General features: G+C 46.4%; 1 long non-coding RNA gene across 2 annotated transcripts in view; it reads left to right on the top strand.

Annotated features, from left to right (window-relative positions):
- The window catches only part of LOC117088745, a 44,053-nt gene extending 25,808 nt beyond the window's left edge, over positions 1-18,245 (top strand). For both annotated transcript variants that reach the window (XR_004439296.1, XR_004439297.1), the window contains exon 3: positions 18,142-18,245. This is a non-coding gene — a long non-coding RNA (uncharacterized LOC117088745). The remainder of the gene's footprint in view (positions 1-18,141) is intronic.
- Positions 18,246-21,450: the final 3,205 nt, after the last annotated feature.

The raw sequence follows: 21,450 nt of genomic DNA, 5'->3' as shown, positions 1-21,450 counted from the left end.
AGGCTGGAGTGCAGTGGCATGATCTCAGCCCACTGTAACCTCCCCCACAAGGGGTTCAAGTGATTCTCTTGCCTCAGCCTCCTGAGTAGCTGGAATTACAGGCGCCCGCCACCACGCCAGGCTAATTTTTGTAATTTTGGTAGAGAAGGGAGTTTCACCATGTTGGTCAGGCTGGTCTCGAACTCCTGACCTCGTGATCCACCCACCTCGGCCTCCCAAAGTGATGGGATTACAGGCGTGAGCCACCACACCCAGCCTCATGTAATCTTTTAAAATAGCTTTATTGAGATATAATTCACATATTATACATTTCACACATTTAAGATGTATAATTCAATCATTTTTCGTTTCTTCCCCAGGTGTGCAACCATCACCACAACCAATTTTAGGACTTTTTTTTTAACCCCAAAAGAAACTGTATAACCTTTGGCAATCATCCTTTATTATCCCACCCATTTCCCCAGCCCTGGGAAACCACTTATCTTTATATAGATTTGTTTATTCTGGACATTTCCCATAAATGGAATCATATCTTTGGTCTTTTGTCACTGGCTTCTTTTGTTAGCATAATGGTTTTTTTTGTTTGTTTGTTTTGTTTTGTTTTTTATAGAGACAGGGTCCCCCTGTGTTGCCCAGGCTGGTCTCAGTCCTCCTACCTAGGCCCCCCAAAGTGCTGAGATTACAGCTGTGAGCCACTGTACCTGGCCTATCATGTTTTCAAGGTTCATTTATGTTGCAGGATATATTCTTGTTTTTTGTTTTGTATTTTTCTTTTTTGAGATGGAATCTCACTCTGTAACCCAGTCTGGAGTGCAGTGGCATGATCGCGGCTCACTGCAACCTCTGCCTATAAGGGTTCAGGTGCTCCCTAGTAGCTGGGACTGCAGATGCCCGCCACCATGCCCTGCTAACTTTTGTATATTTAGTAGAGACGGGGTTTCACTATGTTGGCCAGGCTGGTCACAAACTCCTTACCTTAAGTGATCAACCCGCCTCAGCCTCCCAAAGTGCTCGGATTATAGGCATGAGCCACCACGCCCAGCTATTCTTTTTTGTTAATGAGTAATATTCCACTGTATAAATAGACCACATTTTATTTCTCCATGCATCAGCTGGTGGACATTTAGGTCATTTCTACTTCATGGCTATTATGAAGAGCCATATGAACATTTCCATGAATATTCGTGCTCAAGTTTTCATGTGAACATATGTTTTCAATTTTCTTGATATATGCTCAGGAGTGGAATTGCTGGGTCATATGGTAGCTTTCTTTGAGGAACTGTCAGACTGTTTCCCAAAGCGGTTACACCATTTCACATTCTCACCAGCAGTGGTGAGGGTTCCAATTTCTCCACATCCTTGTCAACACTTTTTATTATCTGTCTTTTTCATTATAGCCATTGCAGTGGATGTCAAGTGTTATCTTATGTGGTTACAATTCCTAATGGCTAAGGATGTTGACCTTTTTTTCCAGTTACTTTTGAATTCTCTCTTAACTCCCCTGTGCCTGCTTGTTTAGGTCCTAGCCATCTCCTTTCTTTTTTTTTTTTTTTTAAGAGATAAGGTCTTGCTCTGTGGCCCAGGCTGGATTGCAGTGGCACAATCACAGCTCACTGCAGCCTCAAACTCCTGGACTCAAGCCATCCTCCTCTTTCAGCCTCCTGAGTAGCTGGCGCGATGGCACTATTTTTTGTGAAGAGAGGGTCTTGCTATGTTGGCCAGGCTGGTCTCAAACTCCTGGGCTCAAGCCATCCTCCCACCTCAACCTCCTGAGTAGTTGCAATTACAGGCTTCAGCCACTGCACCTGGCCCTCACTGCACCTGGCACTCACCATCTCCTCTCTGACTGATTTGCATGCCTCCTAACTGGGCTTTGCATTTTCCATTTCACTCCCTAAGATGCAATCCTGGACCATGCCACTTTCTGTTTAAAACCTTGAATGGCTCCCTGTTGCCCACAGGACAGAGCCTGCGCTTTGAAGTATGGCATTCAAGACCCTTCACAGTCAGTCTCCACTCTATCTTTCTGGCTCCCATTTCCCTCTGTCCCCTCCAGTGCAGCCATCCTATGCCTTTGCCCATGCTGTTCTCTCTTATACTCCCTTCCCTGAAGTGTCCCTAGTCAGTACCTACTTATCCTTTAAAACCTAGCTCAGGCAGGGTGCAGTGGCTCACGCCTTTAATCCCAGCACTTTGAGAGGACAAGGTGGGAAGATGGCTTGAGCTCAGGAGTTCGAGACCAGCCTGGGCAACACGGTGAAACCCTGTCTCTACAAAAAATACAAAAATTAGCCAGGCATAGTGCTGTGTGCCTGTAATCCCAGCTACTTGGGAGGCTGAGGTGGGAGGATCACTTGTGATTGTACCATTGTATTTTAGACTGGGCAGCAGAGTGAGACTCTATCCCCAAAAAAAAAAAAAACCCAGCTCAAAGAGAAACTTCTGAGTGAAGCCTGTCTAAGATCACCTCCAGAGAGGGCCCTCCTGCTGTACAACTCCAGTGGAGGTGATTCTCATGGTCATCTATGTCAGGATCAGCAAAGTCCGGCCCACAGGCCAAATCCACAAATCCAGCCCACCACCTGTTTTTGTGTGTTGCATGAACTAAGAATGATTTTCATTTTTGAATGGATGTAAATAATTAAAAAGTAAAATGAAAAGTGGAATACAGCCATGCTTATTTGTTTACATATTGTCTATTGCTACTTTTGAGCTACAAGAGCAGAGATGGCGTGGCCCACAAAGCATAAAATATTTGCTATTGGCTGGGCACAGTGGCTCATGCCTATAATCCCAGCATTTTGGGAGGCCAAGGCAGGAGGATCGCGAGATCAGGAGTTCAAGACCAGCCTGGGCAATGTGGTGAAACCCTGTATCTACTAAGAATACAAAAATTAGCCAAGCATGATGGCGCATGCCTGTAATCCCAGCTACTCCAGAGGCTGAGGCAGGAGAATTGCTTGAACCCAGGAGGCGGAGGTTACAGTGAGCCAAGATGGCATCACTGCACTCCAGCCTGAGCAAGAGAGCAAGACTCTGTCTGGAAAAAAAATAAAATAAATTTATATATATATATATATATTCCGACCATTTATAGAACAAGTTTGCCAAACCCTGGTCTATGTTAGTGATGCCCTGGAGTTGTGTAGTGTGCAGCCTATATAGATGTACGCCAGCAGCTTTGCCTGCAGGCTCTCCTGGAACTGTTCATAACCTCTCCTCTAGAATTTATTATATAATATAATAATTTGTCTTCTTCGCCTACAGACCTTGTACTCCAATAACTGAGACTGACTCTCTGAGTCCTGCTTATCTTTGTATCCTCAGTGGATAGACCAGGATCTGGCACAGAGAAGGACCTCAATAAATGTCTGTATTACTCTACTCAATTAACTATTTCCTGGACCCTGAAGATGAACTAATAAAACACAATTACTATTTCAGAATTACTTAACTCATAAGTAAAAATGGCAGTACTATGGCTAGCAAAAATCATAGATCTATTGTTTCTGACTTTATTTTATTTTTATCTATTTATTCATTTTATGAGACAGAGTTTTGCTCTTTTGCCCAGGCTGGAGTGAAGTGGCACGATCTTGGCTCACTGCAACCTTTGCCTCCCAGGTTCAAGCAATTGTCCTGCCTCAGCCTCCCAAGTAGCTGAGATTATAGGCACCCACCACCACTCCTGGCTAATTTTTGTATTTTTAGTGGAGACAGGGTTTCAGCACGTTGGCCAGGCTGGTCTCAAAATCCTGACCTAAGGTGATCCACCCACCTCGGCCTCCCAAACTGTGGGGATTATAGGCGTGAGCCCCCGCACCCGGCCATTTTATTTTATTTATTTTTGAGACAGGGATCTCACTTGAATTGACTCAAACTAGATTCTTTTTTAGCTCACTGTAGCCTCTAACTCCTGCAGCACAAGTGATCCTTTCAACTAAGCCTCCCAAATAGCTGGGAGTACAGCTGTGCAACACCACACCTTGCTAAGTTTTTCTATTATTTTGTAGAGACAGGGTCTTGCAACGTTGCCCAGACTGGTCTCACACTCCAGCATAACTTGTTTAAATCGAATCTCTTTTCTCCCAGACAAGTGCTAATTGGCATATTTCATTGAATCAAGTTAGAATCACTATGGTTGGGGTAAGATGCTGGAGATGTACAGACCACTCACCAACCAGACACAGCTCAGGCTGCACGGAGTTGCAGCCGGGAGTCCAGCCTCCAGAACATGGTTCTAACTAGGGTAGGTGAATGTGGAGAGGTTCATCCTGCATAATCACAAGATCTCAGTAAAAAAGAGGGCTGAGAAGGCAGTAGAATAAGAATTCTGAAGCTGTTAAACTCAAGATGTATCTGTGGACTGAGGGCACAGACACTAGCCAACATGGAACCCATGCTTTCTGCTGGGTACCGCAGAAAGGAGGCATCTGACTTTCCTCCTCTCATTCAGTCCCTGAAAAAATTCATTTCAGTTGAGAGCACAGGCCCGGAGAATTGACACCACTTGTCCCCACCTGCCTTGGCAGAGCAGTTATTCAAGCTCAGGTCTCCCAGCCTGTACCTGTCTGTCTACCATAGGCACTTGGTGAACACTAACCACCAAGAGTTTGCTCTTTCAGCAAAGACTTTCATGGGCCTTTCCTCGCTCCTAGTTTCTCTTTAGTTCCCTGAAATTGATTTATTCCCTTGCAGGAGAAAAGTACCAACCTCTTACCATGAATTAGAAGGCCCCTCAAGAACCGCCCTGTGCTTCCCTCTTCAGCTTTGCCTTTCAATTTCCCCTCATGCCCCCAACCCTAGACTTTCACGTCAGTTCAAGTTAATAAAACTTGAAGAAAAACAACAAAGACTTATTTTGTACTTACCATGCGCCAGGCACTGTTCTAAGCAGTTTCACCTATACTATCTCATTTACAATTCTATGAAAGTGGTCGGGTGCAGTGGCTCACTCCTATAATCCCAACACTTTGGGAGGCCGAGGTGGGAGGACCGTCTGAGGTCAGGAGTTCGACACCAGCCTGGTCAATATGGTGAAACTCCGTCTCTACTAAAAATACAAAAATTAGCTGGGCATGGTAGCACACACCTGTAATCTCAGCTACTTGAGACGCTGAAGCAGGAGGATCACATGAACCCAGGAGGTGGAGGCTGCGGTAAGCCAAGATTGTGCCACTGCACTCCAGCCTAGGTGACAGAGCGAGACTCTGTCTCAAAAAATATATATATAATATATATTATATAATATTATATATAAAATATGTATTTATATAATTATATATATTCTGTGAAAGAGGTTAAATAACCCAGCCCATTTTATAGATGAGGGAGCTGAGCCCAGAGAGGTTATGAAATTTGCCTGAGGTCATATAGTCAGTGAGTAGCAGAGTTAGAATTTGCACCCAGGCAGTCTGACCTGAGAAAGTATAAAAAGGCTTAGCTGATATGTCCTTCAACTCTTGCAAATACTATTTCTTTCCATTTTTTCAGTAGGCCATCCTCTATCTGCCTTCCAGCCTTTGCACTTTGTAGTTTCCTGTTCCTAATACACGCTCCATCTTGCCTGATTAACCCTACTCGTTGTTCAGATTTCAGCTAAGATAGCACCTCTTGGCTGGGCACGGTGGCTTATGCCTGTAATTCCAACACTTTGGGAGACCAAGGCGGGCAGATCACCTGAGGTCAGGAGTTCAAGACCAGCCTGGCCAATATAGTGAAACCCTGTCTCTACAAAAATATGAAGATTAGCCGGGCATGATGTGGGTGCCTGTAATCCCAGCTACTCGGGAGGCTGAGGCGGGAGAATCACTTGAACCCGGGAGGCAGAGGTTGCAGTGAGCCGCGATCATGACAATGCACTCCAGCCTGGGCGACAGAACCCAAAATACACAATACACTATGAGCATGTATTGTGTGTGTGTGTGTGTGTGTGTGTATGTGTGTGTGTATGTGTGTGTGTGTGTGTGTGTGTATATATATATTAGATGGAATTTCGCTCTTGTTGACCAGGCTGGAGTGCAGTGGTGCAATCTTGGCTCATTGCAACCTCCGCCTCCCCGGTTCAAGCGATTCTCCTGCTTTAGCCTCCCAAGTATCTGGGATTACAGGCATGCACCACCATGGCCGGCTAGTTTTTTTTTTTTTTTTTTTTTTTTGGTACTTTTAGTAGAGATGGGGTCTTTCCATGTTGGCCAGGTTGGTCTTGAACACCCGACCTCAGGTGATCCACCCACCTCGACCTCCTAGAGTGCTGGGATTACAGGTGTGAGCCACCACACCTGGCCATTGTATATTTTAAAATAATTGACAACTGGACACACTGACTCATGTCTGTCATCCCAGAGCTTTGGAAGGCCAAGGCAGGAGGATCACTTGAGCCCAGGAGTTTGAGACCATCCTGGGCAACATAGCCAGACTCCATCTCTACTAAAACATTTAAAAGTTTAAAAAATTAGCCAGGCATGGTGGCATGTGAATGTAATTCCAGCTACTCAGGAGGCTCAGGTAGGAGGCTTGCTTGAGCCCAAGAGTTTGAGGCTGCAGTAAACTATGATCACACCACTGCATTCACCTGGACAACAGAGCAAGATTCTGTGTCTAAAAAAAAAATTACATGTATAAAAATAATTGAAGTGTTGACTTTTAAAAATGAAAGTAAGTAGCCAGGCACGGTGGCTCATGCCTGTAATCCCAGCACTTTGGAAGGCCGAGGCTAGCGAACCTGGAGAAACTCCATCTCTACTAAAAAATACAAAATTAGTTGGGTGTGGTGGCACATGCTGTATTCCCAGCTACTGGGGAGGCTGAGGCAGCAGAATCACTTGAACCTGGGAAGTGGAGGTTGCATTGAGCACAGATCGTGCCATTGCACTCCAGCCTGGGCAACAAGAACGAAACTCTCTGTCTCAAAAAAAAAAAAAAAAAAAAAAAAAAAAAAAAAAAATGAAAGTAAGTAGAATAGTTGCAGACTCCTAACTAGCTCAGGGGTACTGAGGGGGTTGTCCTGGCAGCCGGCCCTGTGCACATTTCAGCGAGTTGACAGGCTTGCAGTCTTCCCCTCCTGACACTGCAGTTCCTACACCTTCTTAGAATTTCAGGCCATCTCAGCTTTCCCCCAAGTGACTCAGGAAGGGGAGTTTCCCATGCAAGGCTGTTTGCTGGTAATCTACAAGCATTATTCGGGAAGGATGCATCACTTTCAGATCCCAAATCTGGCCAATTACACCATCATGTTAAGAACAAATCTTAGGCCGGGCGCGGTGGCTCATGCCTGTAATCCCAGCAATTTGGGAGGCTGAGGCAGGCTGATCACCTGAGGTCAGGGGTTTGAGACTAGCCTGGCCAACATGACAAAACCCCGTCTCTACTAAAAATACAAAAATTAGCTGGGTGTGGGGGTACATGCCTATAATCCCAGCTACTGGGGAGTCTGAGTCAGGAGAATTGCTTGAACCTGGGAAGCAGAAGTTGCAGTGAGCCGAGATCACGCCACTGCACTCCAGACTGGGCGACAGAGTGAGACTGTCGCAATTGAAAAAAGAAAAAAAAGAAGAACAAATCTTGATGGGAGGTGTGGGGGCAGGTGAGTGAGGTTTAGGAGGGACTCCTAGTTTCTGTTTTGTTGTTCTTTGCTTTTTGGAGTGTGTATGTATGTGTTTACATTTCTACATGATTTGAATTTTTATAATGTATATACATTGCTTTTGCAAACAGAAAATTTTAAATATATAAACAGTACTTGAAAAACTGCCAGGTGCAACCAACCTACCCAGGGCCGATTCTGTGTCCTGTAAAAGAGGGCTCAGCCCTTTAGATAAGAGGTATGGCCAGACACAGTGGCCCATATCTATAATCCCAGTGCTTTGGAGGCCGAGGCAGGAGGATTACTTGAGCCCAGGAGTTAAAAGACCAGCGTGGCAACATAGGGACCCCATCTCTAGGAAACAAAATTTTTTTAATTGGCCGGGTACAGTGGCTCATGCCTGTAATCCCAGCACTTTGGGAGACCGAAGCAGGCAGACCACTTGAAGGCAGGAGTTCGAGACCAGCCTGGCCAACGTGGTAAAACCCTGCCTCTACTAAAAATACAAAAATTAGCTGGGCATACTGATGCACAGCTATAATTCCAGTTACTCGGGGAGCTGAGGCAGAAGAACCACTTGAACCCAGGAGGCAGAGGTTGCAGTGAGCCAAGATCGCACCACTGCACTCTAGCCTGGCCATGATAGCACCTTGGCACTCCAGCCTGGGTGACAGAGCAAGACCTTGTTTCAAAAAAAAAAAAAGATAAGAAGTGATGTGCATCCAGAGAGGTCAAATGTGATTCAGGGGCACATCCAGGTTAAAACCCATGCTTAGGCAAAAGGGAACCACAAAGGATTTTGGGGGGTTTTGGTTTTGGTTTCTATCTAAAAGGAAAACACGGGACACAGAGTTTTGAGGTGGAGAATACAGTGTCTGGTCCCAGGCAAGCAGGAGTGTTCTTGAATTATTCTCTAGACTTGCCCCCAGGCATATTTTAAGTTTCCTGTAAGCATTCCAGGCTTAACGATGGATTTTTCCTAATTCATCCTGAGCACACCCTCCACCCTTCTCCCCAGTCTTTATACCTGTCTTAGTTTGGACTACTATGACTAAGAACCATAGACTGGGTGGCTTATAAACAGCAGCAATGTATTTCTCTCAGTTTTGGGGGCTAGAAGTCTGAGATCAGGGTCCAAGCATGTAGGGTTCTGGTGAGGGCCTTCATCCAGGTTGCAGACTGCTGACTTCTCCTCATGTCCTCACAAGGTGGGAAGAGGGCTGAAGGGAGCTCTCTGGAGTCTTTTTTATGACACTAATCTCATTCTTGGGGGCTCCACCCTCATGACCTAATTACCTCTCAAAGGCCCCACCTGCTAATGCCATCATATTGGGAATTTTGGGGGGGTGGATGCAAACATGCAGTCCATTGCACCATGTCCATAAATGGCATCTACCTAGTGCCCAAGCAAGACACTTCAGGGTTTTTTTTTTTTTTTTTTGGTTTTGGTTTTTTGGTTTGTTTTTGAGACGGAGTCTTGCTCTGTCACCCAGGCTGAAGTGTAGTGGCATGGTCTCAGCTCACTGCAACTTCTGCCTTCTGGGTTCAATCAGTTCTCCTGCCTCAGTCTCCCAAAAAGATGGGATTACAGGCATGCACCACCGAGCCCAGCTAATTTTTGTGTTTTTTTTTTTTTTTTTTTTTAGGCGGAGTCTTGCTCTGTCGCCCAGGCTGGAGTGCAGTGGCCGGATCTCAGCTCACTGCAAACTCTGCCTCCCGGGTTCCCGCCATTCTCCTGCCTCAGCCTCCCAAGTAGCTGGGACTACAGGCGCCCGCCACCTCGCCCGGCTAGTTTTTTTTTTTTGTATTTTTAGTAGAGACGGGGTTTCACTGTGTTCGCCAGGATGGTCTCGATCTCCTGACCTTGTGATCCGCCCGTCTCGGCCTCCCAAAGTGCTGGGATTACAGGCTTGAGCCACTGCGCCCAGCCAATTTTTGTGTTTTTAATAGAGATGGGGTTTCACCATGTTGGCCAGGCTGGTCTCGAACTCCTGACCTCAAGCAATCCACCCAACTCGGCCTCCCAATGTGCTAGGATTACAGGTGTAAGCCACTGCACCTGGCCCACTTAAGTATTTTAATTCTTCCTTTTTGCTCACCTCCTATACCCAATCCATAGCTAGTCCTATGGATTTTATCCCCAGAATGTATCTCTAGGTTACCTTCTTCTGTCTATACCCAAGCTACAACCAAAGCCCAGATCATCCCTCACCTGGTCTCTGCGACAGCCTGTCTTGTTTCCCTGACGCTGATGGTGCCTATCTCCAACCCCTTGTAGATTTAGTATCCAGAATGCTCTTGTCTAGACACAAACCTGCTTATCTGCTTACACTCTTGGATGGCTCCCCACCCATAAGATAAAACAGGAGCTCTGTAGCATGGTCTGCAGGACTGTCCCTGAACTCACCTCTTATTATTCCCCATATGTATCCATGGGCACTCTCCACAGGGATTCATATTGGCACTGTCACACTTTCACATCTGCATGTGCTTGCACTTCTGGGATCTGAATTTCATCTCCCTTTTTGTCCCCTCACCTTCTCTCGAATTTTTGTTGTTGTTGTTGTTTTTACACAGAGTCTCACTCTGTTGCCCAGACTGGAGTACAGTGCTGCAATCTCAGCTCACTGCAGCCTCTGCCTCCCGGGTTCAACCTCCCTGTAGCTGGGATTACAGGTGTGCACCACCATGCCCAGCTATTTTTTGTATTCTTAGTAGAGGTAGGGTTTCTTATAAATAATAATAAGAAGAAGGCGGGGCGTGGTGGCACATGCATCCATCCACTTTGGGAGGCTGAGGCTGGTGGGCCACTTCGAAGTCAGGAGTTCAAGACCAGCCTGGCTAACATGGTGAAACCCCATCTCTACCAAAAATACAAAAATTAGCCAGGCGTAGTGGTGCATGCCTGCAGTCCCAGCTACTTGGGAGGCTGAGGCATAAGAATTGCTTCAACCCAGGAGGCAGAGGTTGCAGTGAGCCAAGATCGTGCCATTGCACTCCAGCCTGGGTGGCAGAGGGAGACTTCCGTCTCCAAAAAAAAAAAAAAGAAGAATGTAGGGCTAGAAAACTAGTAATGCTAATTAACTAACTCTGAGAACATCACATCTCCCACCCATCTTTCTCTGACCATCTGATTTTGTTAGCCGTAATTACACTTTTGAGCTGCTTATTCCCGAATCCAATTCTTGCATAAATTGTTGTGAACAAATTCATGCATCGCTCAGTTCTGTTGAACCACATGTGAAGACAGTGGGGAAGGCTGGTGGCCCCAGACTGTTTTGGTGCTCTATTCGGGGGTAATTTCCTGAGCTGGGCCTGATTGCTTTGGCTGCCAAGTAACAATTTGTTTTTAGTGGAAAACTTGGCCGGGGCAAGGCTTGTGCAATTGTGCCCTCGCCCTTACCTAAGGAATTCCGTGCACAGAGGCTGTCCTGCAGCTTCTGCGGTAGTCATGTGTGTAGACACACACCTGTAATTAGTGTTCAGGAGGTGCAGAGAGAGGTCACAAAATCCTTGTGTGAGTGCCGAGGAAGGGGTAGGACTAGAGAGGGGAGGCTCCTGGACTGCACTGGGAGCTCAAGGGCAGAGCCCACTTCCTGGATGTCACCCACACTTGAGCTCTGAAAGACCCCAAGGAAGCCACCTCGCTGACGAGGAAGGGCGGATGAGAGGAACGCAGAGGGAGTAGAACGCGTGTGGCTTCTGGCAGCCTGTCTCCGAGGATTGCTCAAGTGTGTATTCCATGAACCTCGGCCTATTTCTGATTTGTTGCTGCACATTGGATGGTTAGTATGTGCAGCAGCCTGGGTGACTCATGAAAATGACTGATAAGCCCTCTCTCTTTGCAGTAAGGGCAGATTCTAGCATTTGAGTCCACTTTGGGAAGGGTGGTGTGTGAGGTCAACATAGAATATTCCAGGCTGGCCAGGCATGGTTGGCCCATGCCTATAATCCCAGCACGTAGGGAGGCCGAGGCTGGTGGATGGCTTGAGCTCAGAAGTTCAAGACCAGCCGAGGCAACATGGCGAAACCCCTTCTCTACAAAAAAAATAGCTTGGTGTGTTGGCTCGTGTCTGTAGTCCCAGTTACTTCGGAGGCTGAGGTGGGAGGATCGCTTGAGCCCAGGAGGCAGAGGTTACAGTGAGCTAAGATCAAGCCACTGCACTCCAGCCTGGGCAACAGAAGGAGATCCTGTCTCAGGAAAAAAAAAAAAAAAAAAGATATTCCAGATCATCTTGAAGTCCTCTCTTGACAAAGTTCTCCTAAATTCCATCTAACAAACAGTTTTGCCTATTTGTTTTTATTAAAAGGAGAAAGAAAACAAAGAGAAAAGAAAGCTTTTCCCTCCTAGGATTATAAGAAACATTACCCAATTTTAAAGGACTTCAAATTCAAATGTTGAAAGTCAGATATTAAATAAGGGTTTGTAGGCTGGGCTTGGTGGCTCAAGCCTATAATCTCAGCACTTTGGGAGACCAAGGTAGGCAGATCACCTGAGGTCAGGAGTTCGAGACCAGCCTGGCCAACATGGTGAAACCCTATCACTACAAAAAATAGAAAAATTAGTCAGACATGGTGGCACACACCTGAAGTCTCAGCTACTCAGGAGGCTGAGGCAGGAGAATCGCTTGAACCAGGGAGGTGGAGGTTGCAGTGAGCCAAGAACGGTATATACCGCTGCATTCCAGCCTAGGCGGCAGAGTAAGACTCTGTCTCAAAAAAATAAAACAAAAAATAAATAAGGGTTTATAGAGATATCCTCTAAACATAAAAGTTTCTCCAGCTCTAACATTTTAAAATTGTATGAGGCCAGGTACGGTGGCTCACGCCTGTAATCCCAGCTCTCAGGGAGGCAGAGGCGGGAGGATAGCTTGAGCCCAGGAGTTCGAGACCTGCCTGGGTAATATAGCGAGACCCCGTTCTCCATAAAAAAAAAGGAAAAAAAAAAAAAAGACAAAAAAAAAAAATTCTATGAATCTCAGATTTGTGTCACTCCAATATATCCAGTAAAGTAGAATGAAATATGACTTTGAAATTCACTAAAATGAAAAGATGGAAGCTGTATCTTTGCTGAATCCATGTCCTGAAATAGCTTTACAGGACAGGTAAAGCATTTCTGTTCATCTCTCCAGTAAATATCCACATCTTGCAGCTGTCTCTCCTCGACCAGGGAAAGGAGAGCAGGCTTCCCGAGGAGTGAGGTGGAGTCATTTCACAGGCACCCCGCCTCCCCTCAACCTGTTCTGTTTCTTCCTCTACAGTTGCCTTTCCCTGCAGTGGGACTGGCAGCCATCTAACACTTCCGCATTCTTTCAGCTGTCTCCCTTGTGTGGCCTTTCTTAGCTGCTTAGCACACACCCACACACCCACGAACACCCAGCAACCATCAGTTTAGTCCACATTTCTTAGGCATTCAAGAACCAGTCTGGGCTGGGCGTGGTGGCTCATGCCTGTAATCCCAGGACTTTGGAAGGCCGGGGTGGGCGGATCACCTTAGGCTAGGAGTTTGAGACCAGACTGGCCAATATGGTGAAATCCTATCTCTTCTAAAAATGAAAAAATTATCCAGGCATAGTGGCGCATGCCTGTAATCCCAACTACTCAGGAGGCTGAGGCAGGTGAATTGTTTGAACCGGAGAAGCCAAGGTTGCAGTGAGCCAAGACGGTGCCATTGCACTCCAGCCTGGGTGACAGAGAGAGACTCTGTCTCAAAAAAAAGACCCAATCTGACTCCAGTTGATGTGTCCAGATTTACCTTCCCAACACAATCCTCTTGTCCAGCCTTCATTTCCCTGTGCCCCTCCAGCATGCATGTCCCCTCTCCTCCCCTCTCCACACTCCCCTTCTCCTCCCATCTCCTGCAACCAATTGAAGCACTGCCTTCTCTTTCTGACGTGCCCCTACACCAAGTCTCACTTTTTCCATGCATGCTTTTTTTTTTTTTTTTTTTTTTTTGGGACAGGATCTCACAGTGGTGTTATCATAGCTCACTGCAGCCTCAACCTCCTGGGCTCAGGTGATCCTCCCACCTCAGCCTCCCAAGTAACTGGGACTCTAGGCGTGCACCACCAAGTCCAGCTAATTTTTTTTTTTTTTTTTTTGGAGAGAGAGTGGTCTCACTGTTTTGTTCAGGCTGGTCTTGAACTCTTAAACTCAAACCATTCTCCAGCCTCAGCCTCCCAAACTGCTGGGATTACAGGTGTGAGCCACTGTGCCTAGCCTTGCTTCTGCATTTATTCAAATGATGGTGCTCTAGTCACCTCTCTGGTGAGACGGTAGATTCCTTGAGGGTAGGGATGAAAGCTCATGCATTTTTCTATTCTCCACTGAACTTAGTACAGGAAGGAAAACAATATTTTTTTAATGGGTAGATGAATTTGTAAAAAACTTTTTCTTTGGTCCAATTACTGGTTTTCCCTCTCTCACAAAACAAACTATTTTCTTATAACACAGGAGGAAGAGGAAGGACTAATATCTGAAATGTTTACCTGGCCCTGAAATTTTCTTTCCTTTTATTTGATATGAGAACTTATCTTTGTCTTTATAATGAATTATATCTTATTTTTGGTATTTAAAAATCTTCTTGGCTGGGCTCTGTGGCTCATGCCTGTAATCCCAGCACTTTGGGAGGCTGAGGTGGGCAGATCACCTGAAGTCAGGAGTTTAAGACCAATCTGGCCAACATGGTGAAACCCCGTCCCTACAAAAATACAAAAATTAGCTGGGCATGATGGCAGACACCTGTAATCCCAGCTACTCAGGAGGCTGAGGCGGGAGAATCACTTGAACCCTGGGAGGCAGAGGTTGCAGTAAGCCAAGATCATGCCATTTCATTCCACCCTTGGTGACACAGTGAGACTCCGTCTCAAAAATAAAAATAAAAATAAAACCTTCTCATTATAGGCTGCGCGTGGTGCTGACACCTGTAATCCCAGCACTTTGGGAGACTGAGGTGGGTGGATGGCTTGAGCCCAGGAGTTCTAGACCAGCCTGGGCAACACAGTGAGACCCCCATCTGTACAAAAAATTTAAAAATTAGCTGGATGTGGTGGTGCATGCCTGTAGTCCTAGCTACTTGGGATGCTGAGGAGGGAAGATTGCTCGAGTCCAGGAGTTTGAGGCTACAGTGAGCTAAGATCACAGCACTGCACTGCAGCCTTAGCAACAGAGTGAGACCCTGTCTCAAGTAAATAAATAACTTTTTATTATAAAGTCATATAACAAATTATTTAATAAATTATAACAATACACAAGCATGTTATGTGGGAACAAAATTCCTCCACCCCAGGTTGCTCTTTCAGGATTATGAAAGAGAAACTCCATGATGCTGCCCAGACCCACGGAGTAGGGGGGATAGCAGTCTACATGAACGTATGAAATGTACTACCCACTGTGAGTGCATATGGCAAGACCTTCACTTCCCAGATGGAAGTTCCCTGAGCCTAAGGAATCCATCTGACTTGTGCAGCTTCTGACCTCGCTGGATCTGTTCTATTCTCTGTGCAGTGGGGGTGACCATGGTGACTATCTCATAGCGTGGTAATGACGCTGCAGGAGCATGGGAGTTGCTCAGCACAGCATCTGGCCCAAAGCAAAGGTTCAACCCATGTTTGCAGTCAAAATACAGCATGGCCCAAAGAACAAGGTTGTTTGGACACCTGTAATCCCAGCACTTTGGGAGGCCGAGGCAGATGGATCACCTGAGGTCAGGAGTTCAAGACCAGCCTGGCCAACACGGTGAAACTCCATCTCTACTAAAAATACAAAAATTAGCCAGGTGTGGTGGCTCATGCCTATAGTTACAGCAACTCCGGAGGCTGAGGCAGGAGAATCACTTGAACCCAGGAGGCAGAGATCACAGAGAGCCGAGATCACACCACTGCACACCAGCCTGGGCGAGATAGCCGAAAAAAAAAAAAAAAAAGAGGTTGAAGAGGTTGGAGAGCAGAGACTGAAGGCTCAGCGGAGTGCAGCATGGCTTCAACTGTCCTTCCTAGCATATTTGACAGAGTCAGTGACTTGTAATTGAAAGTGGTAAAGAAATAAAGGAGATAGGGAGGCTGAGTGGTGGAAAGAAATGAACTTTGGACCCAGACAGACCTCAGTGTGAAGGCCAACTACATGACTGCCTATTCATAATGACATTGGTTGCATTTCCTTAACCTTATTTCCTCATTTACAAAATGGGCAAACAGTATACCTGTATACCAGTATACCTAGGTTGTGAGGATTCAATGAGTTAGTATAAAGTGGCTGGCACATGGTAGATACCTAATAAATGCTAACAGTTTTCCTACAGCTAGTTTTTGTTTTTTTGTTTTACTTTGTAAACTTTGTGTGAACACACAGAATTACAGCTGGAAAGGAGTTTCTAGGCCAAGACCTACAGTTTCCAGATGGGGAAACTCAGAAAGAAGGTTCCTGACTTGCCTGAGCTGTTTTCCAGCTCCCAGGCCGTGGTTTGGCCCCCATCCCCAGGGGCCACTGTGACCCGGCTCCCCTGAGCCAGAAGGAGGCCATCTGAGATCCTCCTCTAGGGAAAGTTGGAGAAACCTAACCCTGCTGGGAGTTTTGTCACCAATTAGTTTAATAGACTCTTTTGTGTGGACCTGGCCAGGGAGCAGGAGGGGACAGGATTTATTTGCCTTTTCCTTTCACTACCTGGGCTTCCCAAATGTGCACTCTTACACTGACTTTGAGGCCCTCAGTGTCAGGACATCTATGCTTGCCCACCGCTGTTGCCGTAACAACAAGGTTTTGAAGGATGCCAGGTACATAACGTCCTGCTTTGTATCTCTCTCTCTCTCTCTTCTTTAGGCAGAGTCTCACTCTGTCACCCAGGCTAAAGGGCAAGGGCGCAATCATGACTCACTGCAGTCTCCAACTGCTGGGTTCAAATGATCCTCCCACCTCGGCCTCCTAAGTAGCTGGGACTGCAGGCATGCACCTCCACACCTGCCTAATTTTTGTATTTTTCTGTAGAGATGGGGTCTTGCCATGTTGCTCAGGCTGGGCTCAAGTTGATTGATCCCTGATCAAGTTGGTTGATCGCTGGGCTCAAGGTATCCGCCTATCTTGGCCTCCTAAAGTGCTGGGATTATAGGCATGAACCACCGTACCTGGCCTGCCTTGTTTATTAATACCCAGAGGAAAAATAAAATGTGCCACTCAGATCTTGCACGCATATTTTTTTCTTCCTTTTCCTCCAGATTCAACCAAGGCAAGATTTTATACTCTCTCCAAGAAAAACAACAACAGCAGCATCAGCAGCAGCACTGTAATTCTCTAACAAAGTTTTTTTTTTTTTAAATCACACAAAAAATGATGTGAAAGATGCTAAATTAGACTTGCCTAATGAGATGCCTACCTACCCTGGGTTTTGCTTCATGTCTCAGCCCTGAGCACTCTCAGTCATGGCCTTTGGGTCTTGCAACACTTGTCAAGCTCAAGCTCCCAAAGGAATTCTAGAAATCTGTCAGATCTTCCTCGCACTCCGACTCCCCTCAGTACCCAGTGCTCAGGATTAGTGGCAAGGGCTTAGTTCTTTTTTTTTTTTTTTTTTTTGAGATAGAGTCTCACTCTTGCCCAGGCTAGAGTGCAGTGGTGCCATCTTGGCTTACTAGGCTTACTACAACCTCCACCTCCCAGGCTCAAGCAAGTCTCCTGCTTCAGCCTCATGAGTAGCTTGGATTACAGGCGTGTACCACCACGCCCAGCTAATTTTTGTAATTTTAGTCTAATTTTTGTATTTTTAGTAGAGATGGGGTTTCCCGACATTGGCCAGGCTGGTCTCGAACTCCTGACCTCAAGTGATCCACCTGCCTTGGCCTCCCAAAGTGCTGGGATTACAGGTGTGAGCCACTGTGCCCGGCCTGCTTAGTTATTTACTACGTGAATATCTCATTCTCTTGGACCAAGCATCTTGCAGGGGACTGAACACCCCAAATCTATTTTCATGTAATATCCTGTGTTTTTCCACTACATTGTATTCTATCAGATGAGGATGAACAGAAGCTTGCACCATTAATAACTAGAGAAAGAAACAGGTAGGGCAGGGGAACCCAGATTTTTTCTCTTTGCGTTTAGAAAATCACCTTGTTGGCATATTCAGCCAGCAAGAAAGAGAGGATCACCAGGCGCGGTGGCTCACGCCTGTAATCCCAGCACTTTGGGAGGCCAAGGAGGGCAGATCATGAGGTCAAGAGACCAAGACCATCCTGGCCAACATGGTGAAACCCCGTCTCTACTCAAAATGCAAAAATTAGCCGGGCGTGGTAGCCTGTGCCTGTAGTCCCAGCTACTCGGAAGGCTGAGGTAGGAGAATTGCTTGAACCCGGGAGGCGGAGGTTGCTGTGAGCCAAGATTGTGCCACTGCACCCCAGCCTGGTGACAGAAAGAGACTCCGTTGCACAAAAAAAAAAAAAAAAAAAGGATCAAGGAAGTATCTACAAAATTAGAACCTTTTAAAACTCTAGAATCTCTTAAAGATATCCCCAACACAATGATCCCTGGTGCTCTATTTCTAATATGTTTTCATCCTATAACTTTCCTTCAAGGGGTCTATAAAACATCAACTCAAAGTGACAAGAAGTGGACACATATTCTAAGGGAGCTCCCCAAGACAAAAAGAAGATGAAGGAAATGGTCTCTGAAGGTTTGTGTGAAGGTACTAGACAGGAAGTTGTCCCTGCCCAGCCCTGGTCCCATAATGGCCCCCAAACAAACCTCTTTCATCCCAGCCACATTACAAACAAAACAGACATTTTGCACATCACCAATCAGTCTGGAATGACCTTTATGACTTTGAAATTGTCCTATTTCCTTCTATTCTCCACCATGCCTACTTTCTACCTTTCTTCAGTAAAAACTTCTCAATAACCTTTACCATCTGCTGTGGAGAAACCAAACACAGAGAAATCACAGTTGCTGTGCAATTTAGTTATGGAGACTAGACAGGGAGAACTTTAACAAAGAATAAAAATGAGGGGATGCTGGCCCAACTGTATCCCTTGTGCATATCTAAAAATAAAGGGGATCAGTATGCAGATGAGTGGATTAAAACAAAAAGAAAGTAAGAAAATAAAAGTAAAGGGGAAATTAGCATAAGGGCTCTTGCAAAAAAACAAACAAACAAACCTGAGATTTTCTGAAAGTGTACTCTTTAGATTGGCTCTTGAAAGAAATGAGGACTGGCCATGGTGGCTCACGCCTGTAATCCCAGCACTTTGGGAAGCCAAGATAGGCAGATCACTTGAGGTCAGGAGTTCGAAACTAGCCTGGCCAACATGACGAAACCCCGTCTCTACTAAAAAAAAATACAAAAAAATTAGCTGAGCTTGGTGGCAGTAGTCCCAGCTACTCAGGAGGCTAAGGCAGGAGAATCGCTTGAACCTAGGAGGCAGGGGCTACAGTCAGCCGAGATTGAGCCACTGCACTTCAGCCTGGGTGACAGAGCGAGACTCCATCTCAAAAATAAATAAAAAAGAAAGCGGCCGGGCAATGGTGGCTCACATCTGTAATACCAGCACTTTGGGAGGCCAAGGTGGGTGGATCATCTGAGGTCAGGAGTTCGAGACCAGCCTGACCAACAGGGAAAAACCACATCTCTAATGAAAACACAAAATTAGCTGGGTTCGGTGACACGCGTCTGTAATCCCAGCTACTCGGGAGGCTGAGGCAGTGAGAATCACTTGAACCCAGAGCCAGAGGTTGCAGTGAGCCAAGATCATGCCATTGCACTCCAGCCTGGGCAACAAGAGTGAAACTCTGTCTAAAAAAAAAAGAAGAAGAAGAAAGCAATGAGGAGGTAGACTGGGGAAAAGACCGCCTTCCTAGTAGGGAAAGCAGCAGGGTATAAAGGAAGGAATAATGAACTGAGAGTTAGGAGAGCTTGGGGTGCATCCAGGCTGTCTCGAATTGGGGTCTGCATCTAGGGTGTGGGGTGGGCCAGGGTCTGCGAGGTCATTTTCTGATGCTAATAGTCGATGGTGAACTTATGATTCTGTGATGGGTTTGGAATACAGATCTTCCAGGCCTGTGCTCCTGGTATGTGTTATGTCCTTCCACACCCTAGCAGGACAGTGTCAATGGGATCAAATCTTTGCGTGTGCCCCCTCCTCTGCCTGGAACTCATCTCCTCTAAATCAAACACATCCCAGTAGAACCTTCTGGGATGATGGAACTGTTTTATTAACCTGCATTGTCCAGTACAGTAACCACTAGTTAAATGTGGGGATTGAACCTTTGAAATGTGGCTAGTGTGACTGAGGAATGGAATGAATTTTTAATTGTATTTGCTTATTCATTTTTGCTTTTGAGTTTTTTGTTGTTGTTCTTGTTGTTTTGAGACAGGGTCTTGTTACATTGCCCAGGCTGGTCTAGAACTCCTGGGCTCAAGCAATCTTCCTGCCTCAACCTTCCAAAGTGCTGGGATAATGGGCACAAGCCACTGCGGCCCACTGCATTTAAGTCTTATTTATTTATTTATTTTTGAGATGGGGTTTCACTCTTGTTGCCCAAGCTGGAGTGCAATGGCGAGATCTTGGCTCACCACAACCTCTGCCTCCCAGGTTCAAGTGATTCTCCTGCCTCAGCCTCCCGAGTAGCTGGGATTACAGGCATGCGCCACCACGCCCAGCTAATTTTGTATTTTTAGTAGAGACAGGGTTTCTCCATGTTGGACAGGCTGGCCTTGAACTCCCGACCTCAGGTGATCCACCTGCCTCAGCCTCCCAAAGTGCTGGGATTACAGGCATGAGCCACCGTGCCCGGCCAAGTCTAATTTATTTAAATAGTCACGGGGGCTAGCGGCACCCATATTGGGCGACACAGCTTATGGTTTGCTCCTTTGCAATGTTCAGCTATCAATCATCTTCTTGGAGAGGCTGTTCCTCAGGATTGTCACCTGTGGAAGGCAGAATGCCCCCCAACCCCCACCAAAAACACCAACATCTAAATCCCTGGAACCTGTTACCTTACCTGCCAAAGGGGAATTAAGGTTGCAAATGACATCAAGTTGCTGCTGAGCTGACCCTGAAATGGGAAAGTTCTCCTGAATTTTTTGGATGAGCCTATCTAATCTTATGAGTCCTTAAAAGGGAAAAAGAAGTAGGTAGAGAAGCAGATGAGCTGTAGAGATGAGAGAGATGAAAAAGAAGAAAGATTAGAAGTGTGTGGGGGGCCAGGCGTGGGCCGCCTAGGTGGGCGGGTCACCTGAGGTCAGGAGTTCGAGACCAGCTTGGCCAACATGGTGAAACCCCGTCTCTACTAAAAATACAAAAATTATCCAGGCGTGATGGTGGGTGCCTGTAGTCCCAGCTACTCAGGAGGCTGAGGCAAGAGAATCATTTGGTCACTTGAACCCGGGAGGCAGAGGTTGCAGTGAGCAGATTGCACCACTGCACTCTAGCCTGGGTGACAGAGTGGGACTCCGTCTCAAAAAAAAGCAAGGGCCGGGCGCGGTGGCTCACGCCTGTAATCCCAGCACTTTGGGAGGCCGAGGCGGGCGGATCACAAGGTCAGGAGATCGAGACCACAGGGAAACCCCGTCTCTACTAAAAATACAAAAAAAAATTAGCCGGGTGCGGTGGCGGGTGCCTGTAGTCCCAGCTACTAGGGAGGCTGAGGCAGGAGAATGGCGTGAACCCAGGAGGCGGAGCTTGCAGCGAGCCGAGATCGCGCCACTGCACTCCAGCCTGGTGGACAGAGTGAGACTCCGTCTCAAAAAAAAAAAAAAAAAAAAAAAGCAAGAAGTGTGAGGGGGAATCACCCTCCATGGTTGGTTTTGAAGATGGAGACAGGCAGGCTCCCGGCAACCAAGTGCAGTGGCCTCTAAGAGCTCAGAACAGGCCCTCCATGGACAATCA

Source organism: Trachypithecus francoisi, unplaced genomic scaffold (genome assembly GCF_009764315.1).
Source record: "Trachypithecus francoisi isolate TF-2019V2 unplaced genomic scaffold, Tfra_2.0 Lachesis_group10, whole genome shotgun sequence".
Taxonomy (NCBI): Eukaryota; Metazoa; Chordata; class Mammalia; order Primates; family Cercopithecidae; genus Trachypithecus; species Trachypithecus francoisi.
This window is presented reverse-complemented; position numbering and strand designations above follow the sequence as displayed.